Raw genomic sequence first — 14,984 nt, 5'->3', positions numbered from 1 at the left:
GAGTTATTTTGTCACAATGACATTGTGAAATGCTCACTACTATGGATTCTTATTTATTGAAATATGCTACATTCTCATTTTTAAAAAGATTGTGTTAGATATACAGAAAATAGTTTTTAGTACAATATTGTCAGCTAATTCTGATGCCTTCAAAATAACTAAAGCATGAGCGACACCAGAATGATGACAATATCAGATCTAGAATTAATCGATAACACATGTTGACATGGTTCTAGAGGACACAGTGCCAGCAGCAGCTAAAAGTGATGTATACTTATCTGGGTTTTAGAATCCTATGGCATTTGCAGAACTCAAGGTGAATTATTAAGATTTACTGTGTATGTGGTTATTGTACTTTATGACTACTAGTGTAGTGAGTAATTGCTTTGCCTCCACAAGTTTGAGGCTTTTAACACTATTTTAATGTCATTCTTTGTATTACATAAAAATGCAAGCTTTGTGATCCCTATCTCACACTTCTCAACAAGTTCAACCCAATGTCAGAGCCATTGTGTCTGTTTGGGGCTTTTCAACGCATGTCCATTATGCAATTTTTACTGTTTCATAAAAACATCTCTTAAAGACTGTAAATGCTTTGAAAAATATAAAGGGCTAGAAGGGTCTAGTGGAGACAATGACCAAAAAAAAATCCCATACACTTCAGTGGTGCAGGTTCAGGCCCTATATGCTGGATAAATAAAACTGTAGCATTTTTATAATGGCCAAGATTTTGAAATTACTTAAAACTTGGCTAATAAACTGTGCCTTGTTTAAATAAAAGGAAAAGCCAAATTCCAAAACACCCCAATATGCTTCCAGGGGTCACTTTCTTCTACATTCACTGTTCAAATGACTTCTACATTGTGTGTGCTCTGCACCACCTCTCGGTACTCAGATACTCATCACACCCCACTCCTCTTCCTGTGGGCCTCCGCACGGATAAGGCTGGAGAGGAGATCGTGGGCTATAAAGCCATGTCTGCTGGAAATCCCTTTCACTTCCTTCTCCCCCACATTTCATACCTACAGCGCCTAATCTCCCCCTTGCTTTTTAAGCCCCGCACTTTCCCTTGCCCTCACACCCTCCCCCCCGGGACAGCTCAGCTCTGCCTGGCTCCTCTGCTGCGCGCACACACATTCAGGGGCTGCGGCTCCCTCCCAGCCCACCACCCGCCCTACCCCCCTAGCTGACGGCCAGGAGAGGCAGCCAGTCTGTGGGGCCGGTAGGACAGAGCCGGTGATGTCCCCCACCACCTTCTCCGACCCCGGGCGCGCCCTGCGCCCACAGCCGCTGCAGGGAGAGCGACGGTGAGCGAGGCGCGTCCACCGAGCACAGGGCACCGCTGCTGCAGCAGCTGTGGCTGGCGGAGAGCGGAGCCCACGTTCTCCCGCGGGCGCAGCCCCACCGGCGCGTCCTGCCCTTCCCCGGCTCGCCCCACGCACGCGGCGAGCGCAGCCCAGCGAGCCCAGGCGAAGAGGAGCCGGAGCGCACCTGGCCGCTGCGCTCTGCCTCGCCACACTTACCCCTGCGCCTCCCGCCGCTCGGGCTGCTCCCTCCTCTCGCCGTCTCTCGCCCACACCAGAGGCGTCCAAAATCAGCTGCGGGATGTAACCAGCCTTCCGGAAACGCTTTCCCAGCTTGCTGCGCTTAGCCCAGGAAACAATTCCGGCCTGTGGCTGCGGCTCCTCCCTCGCCACCGCCCGGCGCAGAAAGAGCTGCAGCACCCGAAGCGTTGGGAACGTGGTGGACTTGAGTCCTCTGCCTAGGAAGGAGGGCGACGCCCTGTGTTTGCTGCTAGTTTTGCAGCTAGCCGGATCCTGGGAAGATCAGGCTGCGGGGCCTGGCTACAGAGATGAAAGGAAAACAGTAAGAACGTGTTTGCGACCAGCGCGATCTTCAGTTTCTTCAAGAAAGATTTGAATCTGCCTGTCGTTTCTAAGGTACCCAGCAAGCGGGTATCGGAGCACCAGAAACAATAAAAGGTATTAAATCTGCGTGGGTGGGGGTGTTTCTCCTTCTCCCAAGAATCGCCCCATGTCTCCTCATATCTGCATGCCTGAATCTTTTGTGTTTCACTATAAAATCCTTCATTCCCAATTTTCAGCGTATAGTACATTTCTATAAATAAATATACTCTAAGGGTCACCCCCTTGTTTGTAGGGCGATCCTTTAACCAGCCTAATCCACACTACGATTATTCTGAAAAAAACTGATTGAGACATCCAACAGTAATACAAATAGGGGCCACCCAACACCACTTTATAAATACATTAGTGTTTTCATATTTCACTGTTTCTATAATTACATAAAAATAAATACCAAAAAAAATCTTCCTCTCATGCAACATTAATGTTAATGTAAGGTTATTAAAATAAACAGTGAGATTTTAAAATATGTTGGAGGGATACAGCACCATGAGTTGCCAGTCTGTCATAAAATTCATTGGCTCTTGTTATAGGTTTGTTTCTCTCTCCATTTACTTGTGAAAGTAAAATATGTTTGTGTATATGTTCCACACACCCGTTTTGTTTTATACTTCTGATTAAGGTTGCATTCGTCTAGTCAAAGATGAAAGGTGGTGTTTCTAGTTCCTGTTGCTTTTCAGAACATTTAGGAGCAACAATTGAGTCTTGCTGACCTAAAGATTCTGTACTACCTTGATGACTGGAGGGGCAGATGCCTACAATAGTGACTATGGTCACTTCTGCCAGCATCAGCTCAGCCTTACCAGGGTTGAATTGAGCCAGGTGCCCTTCCTCTAGGAGCTTATTTACATCAAGGACAAAGACATGAATTAGCGTCACCTGTATATTGCAGATATTAGAGCTCAAAGCACCCTATTATTTCCCCTAGCAGTAAATAAGATGTATTGAATAGGAGGGGAAACTAGAAATAAACCTGTGGATCTCTGCAAGTGGAGAAGTAACTGTCCATTACTACCTTCGAGGGTCTAACCAAGAGGTATAAGAAAAGCCATGTTAGTGCAACTCATTTAATTTCACCATCTCTCAAACAATACTTAATAGTAGACTCTTTGAAGGTTGCTAGGAGGTGCAGAAGATGAAATGGACATTTGTCTCTTGTCCATTATTATGAGATTATCCATCAGTGCAACTTGCGCCATCTTATCGTACATGGTTGTACTGTACATAAAATAAAAACACAGTCCAGTCAGTACCTTGTAACATTATTTATCTGCAGCATTAAATACTAATTGGACTACTGCATGCCTCAAAGGGATTGATAGACCAGTGTTCAAGTTTTCTAATTATAATCTTTTTGCATAAGTGAGAGTGATGTGGAGGTACAGGATGTTTCAGGACTAGTACATCAATGGTAAAGGATAGTATTTGATTTTATCTGAACCGTTCACCATATTTAACTTTGCAGATGTATAGCTTTCTCCACCAGGATGTTCTGGAAATTCATAAATAGAGTCTCTGGGCCTGGATTAAGCTGGGTGGTTCTTTTCTTAGTTGAAAAATGAAAGGATCATGTCCTTGGTTTGGCAGAGGTAAAGGTCAGACCAAGATAGGGACACAGTTACTATGCCCCTAATGTTAATACCCAGGGTACAAATTTAGTCTCGGATGTATCACAGCATTCAGATACAAGTGATGTGAGCCATACAGAGGCCTAGATAATTGAGTATCTCCAGTGCTTAATTTGTAATGAAAGAGGTGTCGGGGTGCAAGCAATTTTTTAAATTTCATAACTGACATGGCAAGCCTAGAGGTGCAGGGCTACGAACTGCCAAGTCCAGAGGTTCCTGGGCTCAGCCCTGGCACAAATTAAGCACTGAGTAGCTCCCAGAGGCTACCTGGGAGAATGTATTGGTTGTCATGATGACTATTAACTCTGGTGGTGTCATCTACATGGCCGATGAAGGACAATGACCCTAGCTAACTCTGGTACTTGGCTTGACTAGGCTGAGTAGCTCAGATAAGAAGCTGGTGGGGTATGGGCAAGTAAGTGTTGATGGCTTGTGAAAGGAACCAATCCATGGCCAGAAGGAAGAATGTGTTGTGCTGTGGTGGAAAGAGAAATATACACACCAAAGTTATCCAACTTGTAAAAGCCCTTTTTTAGGTAAAATAAATATCACTGACTTTAGTGTTTCAACGTACCAAAATATCTGCAGAAACCAACTGAAGGAACAAGGTAGGCTTCGCAGAGAATCCTTTAAAGACTTGGAAACATTGTTCTCAAGATGGGCAAGGAAGAACCTTGGTAATGTCCAAAAATACAGAATACTGAGATTTAGAGGAAGACATCCATGGAATGCTCTTTATGAGCCTATTAATCAACCACTAAATATTTACTTGGATTTTACCTTCAGAATCTGAGCCTTTGAGATTATCAAGAAAAAGTCTTTCAAGGTCCTGTAAAATGTACCTGACTCACTGTACGAGCAGGCATTTTTGCACCATAAGGATCACTGCCAGAATAGAATACACATACCTGCTACCACGCCATCCCAATCAAACTTCACATCCACTTCCCAAAACAGGTAGATCTGTTAAGATTAATACAGGATTTGATGGAACACCAAGTAAAAGATCATTAATAGCCAGATATACTGCACTATCAGAGTAGCAAAATTGCAGAAAAGTCAAATAGAAAAAATGAGGTTGGTAAATCTCTTCAACCAAAAGAAATTCACTAGTCTTATTCCATCTGAAGCATTTGGCACTGGCCACTGTCAGAAACAGGATACTGGACAAGATGGACCAATGGTCCGGCCCAGTATGGCTGTGCTTATGCTTGTAAATTATTCATTCATGCCTAATGTCACTACTCTCACAGACTGAGGACTCAGTACGATCCTAATTTGATTTACTGGAAAAGAAAACTAATACAATTAATGTGGAAGTGAGTAAAACATACAAGTTGAATATGAGTAAATGTAAATAAAGTTTGAGGAATATCCATATTAAAGATAAAATATTAATTAATCTATGCTGAAAAGCAAAAATGATGAAAAATTGTAATAAATTTTGAGCATTAAAATGATGGAGGGACACTACATTTGGTCCTGATGAGCCATAAGAGCCTCTGATAAATATTATACAAATATATAAATTACTGTACTCTACATCCAATAAATGTTTTTGATACCAAAACCTTCCCACTTCATTCAACTATTTCAAAGATAGGCACATCAATATGTAATTTTTGTAAACTTTTAATAGCTTTAATAAAACCCACTTTTTACATATAAAAAAAGATAATGTTTTTCTGACCTAAAACATACATAGATTTCAATCCTTCATTCTTTACAAAGCTCCAATGGCTGTCCAAAGAAGCAGAATCTGGCCTTTAAAAACTTCTATAATGATCATTTCAGTAAGGTTTGATATTGAAAGACAGACTGTTACCTGCTGAAGATGCCAGCAATCACAGCCCTAATTATCTCATTCAAGTCATTCAATCATCCAAAGCACAGGATTTGGTGGTGATGGGGGACTTCAACTCAGACATCTGTTGGGAAAGTAACACAGCAGGGCACAGATTATCCAACAAGTTCTTGGAATATATCAGAGACAATGTTTTATTTCAGAAGGTGGAAAAAGCTACTATGGGAGAGGCTGTTCTACATTTGATTTTGACAAATAGGGAGGAACTGGTTGAGAATTTGAAAGTGGAAGGCAGCTTGGGTGAAAGTGATCATGAAATGGTAGAGTTCATGATTCTAAGGAATGGTAGGAGGGAGAACAGCAAAATAAAGACAATGGATTTTCAAGAACGCAGACTTTAGCAAACTCAGGGAGTTGGTAGGTAAGATCCCATGAGAAGCAAGTCTAAGGGGAAAAAACAATTGAAGATAGTTGGCAGTTTTTCAAAAGAGACATTATTAAGGGCACAAGAGCAAAACTATCCCACTGTGTAGGGAAGATAGGAAGTATGGCAAGAGACCACCCTGGCTTAACCAGGAGATCTTCAATGATCTAAAAAGAGAGAGTCCTACAAAAAAGTGGAAACTAGGTCAAATTATAAAGGATGAACAACACCACAAGTATGTAGGGACAAAATTAGAAAGGCCAAGGCACAAAACGAGATCAAAACTAACTAGAGACATAAAGGGTAACAAGAAAACATTATACCAATACATTAAAAGCAAGAGGAAGACCAAGGACAAGGTAGGCCCATTACTCAATGGTGGGGGTGGGGGGGGGCGCTAAGGGGGAAAACAAACAGAAAATGTGGGAGTGGCAGAGGTGCTTAATGGCTTCTTTGTTTCATTTTTCACCAAGAAAGTTGGTGGTGATTGGACTCTAACAGTGAATGCCAGTGAAAATGAGGTAGGATCAAAGATTAAAATAGGGAAAGAACAAGTTAAAAATTACTTAGAGAAATTAGAGGTCTTCAAGTCACCAGGACCTGATGAAATGCATCCTAGAATATTCAAGGCGCTGACTGAGGAGATATCTGAGCCATTAGCGATTATGTTTTGAAAAGTCCTGGAATCTCTTCCATCTTTCATAAGACTGGAAAAGGGCAAATATAGTGCCAATCTATAGAAAGGGAAATAAGGACAACCCAGGGAATTAACTTCTGTACCCAGAAAGTTAATGGAGCAAATAATAAAGCAATTTGCAAACATCTAGGAAGATAAGGTGATAAGTAACAGTCAGCGTGGATTTATCAAGAACAAATTGTGTCAAACCAACCTGACAGCTTTCTTTGACAGGGTAACAAGCCTTGTAGATAGGGGGAGAAGTAGTAGACTTGGTATATCTTGACTTTAGTAAAGCTTTTGATACTGTCTCGCATGACCTTCTCATAAACAAACTAGGGAAATGCAACCTAGGTGGAGCTACTATAAAGTGGGTGCATAACTGGTTGGAAAACCATTCCCAGAGAGTAGTTATCAGTGGTTCACAGTCATGCTAGAAGGGCATGTGGAATGGGGTCTGGTGCTGTTCAATATCTTCTTCGATATAAGAACGGCATAGAGAATACACTTATAAAATTTGCAGACAATACCAAGCTGGGAGAGTTTGCAAGTGGAGGACAGGATTAAAATTCAAAATGATCTGGACAAACTGGAAAAAGTCTGAAGTAAATAGGATGAAATTCAATAAGGACTAATGCAAAGTACTCCATTTAGGAAGGAACAATCAGTTGCACACATACAAAATGGGAAATGACTGCCTAGGAAGGAGTATTGCGGAAAGGGATCTGGAGGTCATAGTGGACCACAAGCTAAATATGAGTCAACAGCGTAACGCTGTTGCAAAAAAAGCAAACATCATTCTGGGATATATTAGCAGGAGCATTGTAAGCAAGACAAGAAGTAATTCTTCCGCTCTACTCCATGCTGATTAGGCCTCAACTGGAGTATTGTGTCCAGTTCTGGGCACCACATTTCAGGAAAGATGTAGACAAATTGGAGAAAATCCAGAGAAGAGCAATAAAAATGATTAAAGGTTTAGAAAACATGACCGACGAGGGAAGATTGAAAAAATTGGGTTTGTTTAGTCTGGAAAAGAGATGACAGAGGGGATATGACGAGTTTTCAAGTACATAAAAGGTTGTTACAAGGAGGAAAGAGAAACATTGTTCTTCTTAACCTCTGAGGATAGGACAAGAAGCACTGGGCTTAAATTGCAGCAAGGGAGATTTAGGTTGGACATTAGGAAAAGCTTCCTAACTGTCAAAGTGGTTAAGCACTGGAATAAATTGCCTAGGGAGGTTATGGAATCTCCATCATTGGAGATTTTTAAGAGCAGGTTAGACAAACACCTGTCAGGGATGGTCTAGAGATAATAGGGCATGTCTACACTACGAAATTAGGTTGATTTTATAGACGTCGATCTTTAATAAGTGATTGTATACATTCAATCATGCAAGTCCCCACTAAGCGCATTAGGTCGGCGGAGTGCGTCCTCAATACCATGGCTAGCATCAGATCACAGAGCAGTGCACTGTGGGTAGCTATCCCACAGTCCCCGCTGCCCATCGAAATACTGGGTTAAGCTTCCAATGCCTGATGGGGCAAAAACATTGTTGCGGGTGGTTTTGGGTACATGTCGTCAGTCTCCCCTCCCTCCCCCCTTGAAAGAAACAGCAAACAATCATTTTGTGCCTTTTTCCTGGGTTATCCATGCAGATGCCATAGCACGGCAAGCATGGAGCAGGCTCAGCTGCATACTGCTGTTGTGAGCATTGTAAACACCTCGTGCATTATCCTGCAGTGCGTGCAGAGCCTAGCTAGCAGCCACCAGCACGAGGAAGTTTGTGAGGAAGACATGGACACAGACATTCCTGAAAGCACGGGATGTGACGACGGGCTATCATGGCAGCATTGTGGCATGTTGATACAGTGGAATGCCGATTCTAGGCCCAGCCAACAAGCACAGACTGGTGGGACTGTATAGTGTTGTAGGTATGGGATGATTCCCAGTGGCTGCAAAACTTTTGCATGCATAAGGCCACTTTCATGGAACTGTGAGAGTTGCTTTTCCCCACCCTGAAGCGCAGGAATACCAAGATGAGACCTGCCCTGACAGTTGAGAAGTGAGTGGTGATAGCCCTGTGGAAGCTTGCAACGCCTGGCTACTACTGGTCAGTCGGGAATCAATTTGGAGTGGGCAAATCTACCTGTGGCCTGCTGTGATCCAAGTAGCCAGGTCACTCAATACCCTTTTGCTAAGAAGGGTAGTGACCCTGGGAAATGTGCACAGCATAGTGGATGGCTTTGCTGCAATGGGGTTCCGTAACTGTGGTGGGGCGATAGACGGAACACATATCCCTCTCTTGGCACCAGACCACCTTGCCAAACAGTAAAGGAGTGCTGATGCAGTTTGCTGAGGAGGTTAGATCGCAGCGAAAGTAATATTCCCTTGTTATTATGAAGCACACAGCAATATCTGTGAAAGTAAGGGGGAGATATTTATGGCAGGGTGGGAGGTTGAGGCAAATTGCCTGGCAGCCAATTTTGAACAGCCAGACACCAGGGCAATTAGAAGAGTACACCAAGGTGCGCTGTGCATCGGAGAGGCTTTGAAAACAGTTTCATGACTGACCAAGCTATGGTGTAACAGTTGTGTGTGTTTGTCCTTGATGCAAAGCTGCCCCCTTTGGTGAATGTACTTCCCTGTAAGCCAATCCCCCTTCAACCACAGCTGGCACAGGAAATAAAGTCCATATTGTTCTGAATCCATTCATTCTTTATTTATTTAAAAAAAACTTGAGATCACTGACAATGCTGACTAGTAAAAGGTAGCCCGGGTGTACAAAGGGTTTGATAACGGAGTGGGGGAGGAGGGAAGGTCAAGGCCACATTGCTTATTGTAGCCACACTACAAATCAAAGCTGTTTAAATGACAGTCTTCTGTTGCTTGGGCCATCCCCTGGAGTTGAGTGGCAGGGTGCCCGGAGCCTCCCCCTCCCCCCCCCTGCGTTCTTGGGTGTCTGTGTGAGGAGGATATGGAACTTGATGAGGAGGGCAGGCAGTTACACAATGGCTGCAGCGGGGGGGGTGTCTGTGCTCTTGTTGGCTTTCCTGCAGCTCCAATAGATGCCCGAGCATATCCGTTTGCTCCCCCATTAGCCTCAGCATCTCCTTCTGTGTGTTCCGATCACGCTCACTGTATGCTTTCCTGGCCTCTGCCACCGAATGCCTCCATGCATTCAGCTGTGCCCTATCAGTGCCGGAGGACTGCATGAGCTCTGAAAACATGTCATCGTGAGTGCGTTTTTTTCGCCTTCTAATCTGCGATAACCTCAGGGACAGAGTTGAGGCAGGGAGCATAGAAACATTTGCAGCTGCAGGGGGGAAAAAAAAGGGAGAGTAGATTTTAAGAGATTCCCTTTTGTTCTCAGAAATGTGACTTTCACAGTGAATCAAGCAATTCACAACAGACCGCATAAGTGCTTTAGGTACAAGGTCACATTTTGCCTTTTATATTGAGCGCCTGCCAGTATGGTGACACATCACACATAGCTGGGCAACAGAATTCTGTTTGCAGGCAGTCATGGTAAGCCAAAGGCTACGTGGGGTTGGCTTCTTCCACGTTCATAACACGTGGGAATGGTTTCAAACTGCAGCGCCCTCTTTTCTCATAGTAACCAATGCTGGTTGGGTTTGCTGTTTAAAAGGAGGGCCTGTGGTTTTGGGGTGGCTGTGCAGCATACCCCTCCCCTTCGTGGCTATTCTCCGGGATGATCCCTTTTAGCCAATTTTAATGTGGATTTAATGTGTCAGGGATCAAACAGGGGATTAATGTTCCCTTACAAAAATTCCCCTATTTCAACCAGGTGACCATGAATGATACCACTCTCCTGAGGCTGACACAGAAACATAAAGACTGAATGTCGCATGAACGTGACCAAAACCCAGGACCATTCGCTGCCATGCAGGGCCACCGAGTGTGGGTTCGGGCCCCGGTGAAAATTTTTTTTCGGGGCCCCCAGCAAGGGTGGACCGGCTAAACAGGGCTGACAAGGGGGGGGGAGGGGGAAGAAGAGAAGCCGGGCCCCGGTAATTTGTACTGGTTTTCTCCCCCGTCGGCCCTGCTGCCATGCTTTGTGCTGCAATGATTCCAGACCACTTGCTACTGGCTTGGGGTGGTAAAGTGTCCTACAGTGGACGACGAAATAAGGCAGTCCTCCCCAGAAACCTTCTGCAAAGGCTTTCAGAGTACCTCCAGGAGAGCTTCATGGAGATGTCCCTGGAGGATTCCCGCTCCATCCCCAGACATGTTAACAGACTTTTCCAGTAGCTATACTGGCTGCGAATGCATCCCAATTCTTCAGGGCAAATCAAACATTAAACAATTACTTTTAACCCCTGTAGTGTTGTTACAAATGTGCACTCACCAGAGGTGCCTTCTCCACCTTTAGGGTCCGGGAACAATAGGCCCTGGGAGGGTATTGGCTCCATGGTGAGAAAAAGATCCTGGCTGCTGGGTAGAACGGATTCTCCGCTTGCCTGTTGTGCATTCTCCTCCCCCTCCTCCTCTTCCTCATCCACAAAATCCTCATCCATGTTGCGTGAGGCTGCCCCCTTGCAGGTGTCCATGGACAGTGGTGGGGTACTGGTAGGGTCCCCCCCTAGAATCTCATGCAGCTGATCATAGAAGCAGCATGTCTGGGGCTCTGACCCGGAGCGACCGTTTGCCTCCTTTGTCTTGTGGTAGGCTTGCCTGAGCCCCTTAATTTTCATGCGGCACTGCTGTGCATCCCTGGTGTAGCCTCTGTCCACCATGCCCTGTGCGATTTTGGCATATATAACAGCATTTCTTCTGCTGGATCAGAGTTCTGCCTGCACAGATTCTTCTTCCCATACAGCAATCAGATCCAGTGTCTCCTGTTTGCTCCATGCTGGAACTCGTTTGCAATTCTGGGACTGCATGGTCACCTGTTCTGCGAAGGTCGCCACGCTGACCAAACAGGAAATGAAATTCAAGAGTTCCCGGTGCATCTGGCTAGCGCATCAGAGTTGAAAGTGCTGTCCAGAGCGGTCACATTGGAGCACTCTGGGATAGCTCCCAGAGGCCAATACCATTGAATTGCACAGTGCTGCGGCTACTGTACCCCAAATGAGACCCAGGAAGGTAGATTTTAGCGCTACTCCCCTCGTTGGGGAGGAGTACAGCAGTCGATTTTAAGAGCCCTTTAGGTCGGTGGATCGGGGTTGGTTGTGTAGACACATTCATTATAAAATCGACCTAACGTGGCTAAATTCGACCTAACCTCGTAGTGTAGACCAGGCCTTAGTCCTGCCATGAGTGCAGGGGACTGGACTAGATGACCTCTTGAGATCCCTTCCAGTCCTATGATAAGTCCAGACCCCTGCACTGAGGCAGGACCAAGTAAACTTACTTTAGGGGCTGGACTCAATGTCTCGAGGTCACTTCAGACCTACATTTCTAGGATTTTCACAGGACTAAAGAATGAGATCATTAGGCCTGTGATTGTTGGCATCTTCAGCAGGTAACAGAGTGTCTTTCCACATCAAATCTTACTGAAATGGTAATTACAACAGTTTTAGGGCCAGATTCTAAAGACTTTCCCTTCTGGATAATAGGGTTTACATGAAGCTTACCAGAGCCCCACATTTTCCTCTTACCTAGTGTCTCAATGAGGATAATCCCAATCTGGAAAATCTCAGAAAGTATATGCTAACAACAATAACCTTTTACTCTGTTTGAAACATTCTGCTGAGGCAATGGAAAGATTTGAACCTTCCCTCCTTATTGGAACAGAAGAGCAAACTAGCATCTATGCTGATAATGGGGAGAAAGTTATTCTGTCATATGGTATTTTTGCAAGATGATAGCCCTGGTTATCTAGCCCAATGTTCTCGAAAGGTGGCATATGACTAAATTCCTACTCTTTGGACTCAGCTCCCTAGCATGAGGCAGGCTGGACCTTCCCTTGTATAAATTGGTATTTGGCTCTTTGAAGCACCAGTAGTTCAGCCCCATTCTACTGCTATCTCGGTGCCTTCTAAGGGCACATCTTCACTAGCAACGTTAAAGTGCTACTGCGGCAGCGCTTTAACGTGGCTTGTGTAGTTGTGGAGCAGTGCAGGGAGAGAGCTCTCCCAGTGCTTTAAAACACACACAACCACCTCCACAAGGGGGAATAGCTACCAGCGCTGGGAGCATGGCTCCTAGTGCTAGTGCACTGTCTATACTGGCACTTTACAGTGCTGCAACTTTCTCGCTCGGGGTGTGGAAAAAACACACCCCTGAGAGCTGCAAGTTTCAGCGCTGTAAAGTGCCAGTATAGACAAGCCCTAAAACATCCCACTTCAGTTCCTTTCTGGAGAAAACACTCACCCAAGCACACTCAGACATGGCTAGATCCAGCCTCCACCACTCCTAGATTTTAGCTCTAATGGTATTCCCGTCTTGTCTTATTAATTTTACCTGTTCCCCTATAGTTCCCAAGTGTCCTAGAGTGGCTCATTGCAGTGCTGATGTCTGCTTTGATGCCTTAACACCAAAGCCTTTGGCTCCTATGTATTTCAAGGAAGATTTTTCAGGTGCCACATTTCTAGTATATTGACTGTTTCAGTGCACTTGTAGGTCATGGACCTCATTTTCCTCAAGTGAGGAGATTCCTTCAGCGCATTCCATGCCCTGAGAGTCTCAAAAGTTACTTCCAAATGGCACATTCTGTCTAAGTTAATAGCCGTGGCACCTTCTCTTAATGCACAGAGACTGTTTTTTCATTACTTGTCTCATGTCCTCTTCAGGATTCAACATTCAGAGAAGAGCCCTGATTGCACTGGCTGGCATGTCTCTCTCTTCTGCAGACATTACCCAGTCTCCCTGAAGAGGATGGAGCATTTCAGAGATCTCCTGAGGCCCCCAAATCAGAGCTTCCTATCATTCCTGTTCGCAGCCTAGAGTGTTTCAGTGGCATCTGCCTTGAACACGATGTCTTACCTAGCATCTGAAACAGATGCTTGTATCTCCACCTGATAAAGAGGCTTTGGGCTTGTCTTCACTGCAGAGACTTAACTCAGGCACAACCACAGGTTTTCCCCTTAACACTCTCCATATTCAAGAACTTCATGTTCATATAGCCCAGGGGTCGGCAACCTTTGGCACCTGGCCCATCAGGGTAAAGCCACTGGCAGGCCGGGCCGGTTTGTTTATCTGGAGCGTCCGCAGGCACGGAGCCCCGCAGCTCCCACTTGTTGCAGTTCGCTGTTCCTGGCCAATGGGAACTGTGGGAAGCAAGGGCTAGCACGTCCTTCGGCCCCCTCAGTCAGGAAGGCCTGAGGTTAGGGGTAGCAAAACAGTACTGTCCCTTGAACTTGCAGTCTAATTGTTTGAAAGATTATGGAAGGATATCGGTTTATCTAAGACAGCATCTGCAGTATGTGAACATGCTACACTGATATTCTTCCTTCCTGAAAAAAATCGTAGGCCAAGATATTCAAAAGTGGCTAGGCTCCCAAGTTAATTTTTAGATGCCTAAATAAGTAGCCTGATTTTCAAATTCTTGTCTTCAGCTGCAAACATTGTCTTCACCCTCTGAGATTTGTAGAGTTGAGGGTGATCAGAAAAGCCTGCTTTTAAGAGAGCAGTTTTTCTTCGATTGCATTAAGAGTTTTAAATCTGAGCCCATCCAAAAAACTCTATAATCAGCTGCTTGTGCAGTAGTACTTGCTTTGCCCATCTGTTATAACAAACATTACTGTATGAAAGAAAAGACAGATTTGGTAAAGTAACCACTTCCAGGATGGCCTCTGCTCACTCCCTAGAGCCCCTCAAAATTTCTCCCTCAATATTGTCTTTCCGAAGTTTGCTGGGGGGCAGGGGCGTATTAGATAAGCTGGGGGCATGGTAGGTAGGTTGGGCAAAAAGATGGCCAGAATTGTGCTCTCTGTATGGGTAGGTGGGGGAGGATGCTATTCATAGCGCCATAGAGTTTAATGCCAGAAGGAACAATTAGATCATGTAATCCAACCTTCTGTATATCACAGACCATTAAATTTCACCCAGTTACCTCTGTACTGAGCCAAGAAACTTGAACTTGACTAAAGCATATCTTCCAGAAAGGCATCCACTCTTGACAACAGCAAAGATGCAAAATCCACCACTTGGCAGAGCAGTGCTGGGGATGAAGTGGACCTAGGAGCTGTGTGGGAGAGGAGCATGTTGGGGGGAGGTGCTGGAGCTCTGTAAGGATTAGATTTGTGCAGCAGGAGAATGGTTAGGAGGGAAGAGCTTTGGTGGTGGTGATGGAAAGTTTGGGATGTGCTGGGGGGAAGATCATGGAGGTGAAGCAGACAGCCCAGCTCCTCAGCAACTACACTAACTTCTCGGTCACACTCCCTTCCCATCTACTGCTCTGTTGACTGGCTGCTTGGGCAGGTGGTTTCCAGGCAGCCCAGAGAATCCCTAGTCAGCCAACCCCTTTTCCTTTAGCCTCCCCCATCACCTTTGAGTCATGGACTTAACTGATTTGCCAGAAGCTGTCCTGGTCTGACAAGTGTGTTGTGTTTCATCAGACCAGGG

This window comes from Terrapene carolina, unplaced genomic scaffold, assembly GCF_002925995.2.
Source record: "Terrapene carolina triunguis isolate 2854851 unplaced genomic scaffold, T_m_triunguis-2.0 Scaffold66, whole genome shotgun sequence".
Taxonomy (NCBI): Eukaryota; Metazoa; Chordata; order Testudines; family Emydidae; genus Terrapene; species Terrapene triunguis.
Note: the sequence above shows the minus strand (reverse complement) of the source record.